The sequence below is a fragment of the Haliaeetus leucocephalus genome, unplaced genomic scaffold, assembly GCF_000737465.1.
Source record: "Haliaeetus leucocephalus isolate CR32 unplaced genomic scaffold, Haliaeetus_leucocephalus-4.0 Scaffold566, whole genome shotgun sequence".
Lineage (NCBI taxonomy): Eukaryota > Metazoa > Chordata > Aves > Accipitriformes > Accipitridae > Haliaeetus > Haliaeetus leucocephalus.
In genome coordinates this window covers 2,610,609-2,614,170 of record NW_010973002.1, presented here as the reverse complement: position 1 = coordinate 2,614,170, position 3,562 = coordinate 2,610,609, and positions in this window count along the sequence as shown.

Here is a 3,562-nt window from a genome sequence, read left to right as displayed (position 1 = left end):
GCTCCCCGCCGGCGGCGAGGCGGGCCGGGCGCTCCGCGGGGCGGCTGCCGGAGCACGGGGACCGGCTCCGCTCCGGCTTGAAAGTTTGGATCTTTCTGCCGCAAAAAAATGCTGCAAAACCCGGTGGATTCGCAACTGGGAGCGCGGCGGCTGGCTGTGCTGGTGCGTAAAGGAAACCGATAAATCGCACGGTTGCTTCGGAAGTTTTAGGGCTTGAGATAAAACACTGTAGCCAGCTCTGTCCGAGTTTCTTCCAATAAAAAAAGAATTACAAAGAAGTTAGCTGTCTGTGCTGTTTTGCTCACCGGAAAGTTGCAGGAATTCTTTGTTTTGTCATGCAATGTGGTCGCAGTATTGTTGTATTAAAATAATACAAACAATTTCTAAACAAGTATTCCGGTACATAAAACATCGTGACCGTGGCTTAGAATGAATCTCTGCATGCTGGTTTGAAAGTAAGTGGTTTATTTTTTTTTTTTTTTTCATTTTGCCCAGGGATCTCTTTATTCAAGTACTGATTGCTCAGCTTATCTTATTTTCCGCTTCCAAACATTTGCAAACATCTTGCAAAACAAAAATCTGACCACGTACATTTAAATTACCTGAAAATAGCTTACAGTCTTTTTTGAATATATATATACATATACACATAAACTTTTCATCAGTGTTCACTTTGCTTGGCACAGCTGGATTTAAAATGGGACTTTCAAAACAGAACTTATCATATTTCAGTTTGATATCTGAAACCTGAGATCTTTGCAATTGTGGTGGAAAAAGAATGTAGAGAAAATATAAATATATCATGTATAATGCAGCCAGACAAATTCAGAAGTTTATTTGATCAAGTGACAGGAAGAATTGCCAATATGGCTTCCTCTAGCTACAAAATATTTTGTGGGGCTTTTACAAGGAGTGGATACCTGAAAATGAAGGCATTATTTCAGAAGTAAAAGTGTTTCTCTCTAGTTAAGTGTATTTTAACTTGGTTCAGAGGGGGTTTTGTTCTGGTTTTGTTTTGGTTTATTTTCTTACATTTTGGAGAAATCAGAATATATTTCTTGTTTGCTCCTCCTTTGATCAAGGAGATCTTTTGCGAAGGGGGGGGGGGGGGTGATTAAAGAGAGGGAAAAAAATGGGGCAGCAACCCAAGCATGAAATCCCTTTGGCGAGAACAATGAGACCCTCCTCTCCAGAATCCCTTTTGCCTTCCTAGTATGATAGTGGTGTTTTCAGCTAGCACTATCATAGGTCGATGGTGAATTCAGCCCCAGGACCTTCCATATCTTAAAGTTATAGGGGAAGGGTGTTAAATTTGCTTTTTAATACCTGGTACTGGTTAGATTTGGATGCCTAGAGTTCCTTCCAAGTAGCCATTATTTATTAATAAGAAAAAATCTCCATCTCTTTTTCTCTAAAAACTCTGGTGTAATGCTGGCCTTTGAAGAAACTGCAACATTTTGGTTTTAATATTTAAAAAAATCTTATATTTGAGATAAATTAGTTATTTTGTTACATTAGAGCAAAGTTGGTGATGTTAGCTGCTGAAGTTTCATAGTTTACAATTTTTTTTTGTTGTTTTAATTTAGCTGAATATCTTAAAATATATTTATTCTGTTGCATGAGGCTGATAAGAATTCATTGCCTTCCAGTTCAGGCAATAGTTTGGTTTAGATTTTGGTTATGTCTTTTACAAATTTCGTGAGGAATAAGCGTTCCAATTTTGATGTAACATTCACAAAAATAGCTGTTTAAATTGGCCATTAATACGTGTATTCTTTGAAGAACGTGGTCATGAATGTTTGTATTTAAAATGTGTTTTCCCAACACAGTATATATTTTATTATTTTTGTCAAGATCAGAAAGCAACCTAATGTTAAATACAGTTGAGTTTTTGTTTCTGCTCTGTTTCTTAAGCAGACTGAATAGTTGAGTCTGTGAATTATAGAGTATATGGCAATTTTAAACTACCTGTGAGGCTGAAGGCTGAGCTGCAGGATTGTTGGCTCCTCCTGTATCTGAATAATTTCATTAAGTCTTTTCAGTTATTCTTTATCTGGTTTAAAAAAAATTAGGCTTAGTCTTTTGTGTTTCTTATGAAAGCCATACCATATAACTGTTTCCTTTGCAAAGGGTTACCTTAGTATAATGTACATATTTTTAGGTATAAAATGTTAGGGAACTTTGATTACAAGAGATCTATTTGGGTAGGTTTTGTCAGTATAAAATGGCTGGCACAATCTTTTTATATAAGGAAATACCTATATTTCTCCCCCCCCCCCGCCCCCCAAGTTATAGTTCTCTGACAGTTAATTAGTCAATGAAGTTTGACCTTGTTTTTTTTCTAAAACATTTTATGCACAGCCTAGTTATTGCCAAAAGTAGCTAAGTCAAGTAACTAGGACTTCTACAAAAGTAAGTATTTAAGTAGGAGAAGAGAGATCTGTAAAACAAAAATCTCCTGCACCCTCATAAGGCATAGCCTGTGAAAATAAATAAAAGTCTTAGTCTGGCAAAATTAAAGTGCATACATATAGCGTTACTTTCATGCTAATTAATTCCTGTTTTAAAGCTCAATTTACATTTCAATTGAGCAATCCTTGATACAACTGGGGGCACACAAATATATCTTGGACTAAGTAGTAGTTTCTACAAATTTCAGATTCCAGTTTTTCTTCAAGAAATGTTTTCGGTTTCTGTAAAGTTTTACAACAGTAAACAATTTGTCTGAGCTTTTAAAGTGCTGCTTAAACCAAAGTTAGAAAATCAAGTAGGAAAACATGAAACAAATGATATATTTAGGTAAACCTAAGCCTGCAAATCTATTTTGAAGCTATTTTTTGCAAGTCTGTTTTGAGTCCATTGTTTGAACGTATAGTCATGCTGTAGGAGTGAGGCTGAGCACACAGAATGCACACTAACAAAGTACCATAATGGGGTCACAGAGGCCAGAGAAAAAATTCAGCTTTCTTGCATCAGACCTGTGATAAAGCCCCAGCCTATATGTAAACAGTCAGTGAAACATTCTCATAGGCAACAGCTAGAGGCAAGGCTAATACCTACATTATTTGCCATAAGTTAACAATGTAAAAATATAATCAAAGTTGCGTTAGCAAAGAAATGCCAAAATTGGTTTATTTTCATTCTTTGGGTGAAAAAAAAAAAAAAAGTTAATTGCATGCTTCAGTCTACTTTCTTACGTTAAATAATGGATCCAGGAAAATTCAGAAGAAGTGTTTTGTACTCCTCTTTTTTAGCTTTGTAGGGGTTTCTAATATTAATGTTCAATGCTGAAATCCTTATTTTGAACTGAAATATGGTTCTAGTCAAAATATGATCTTAATTTTTTTCAAAACAAAAAAATCCAAATATCAGTTCTGATGGCAATGAAACATAGACATAAAGTAACCTAATTGAACTGAGTGTTCAAGTTGCTTAATTAAACCCTGAAATTCAGGAAATTCTAGTTAAATTTCCTGCAGTGCTGGCAAGTTAGTAAAAATAGAGCTTTTGCTCTTAAAGTAAAAAAAAAAAAAAAAAAAAAAAAATCAAAATAATTAAATCT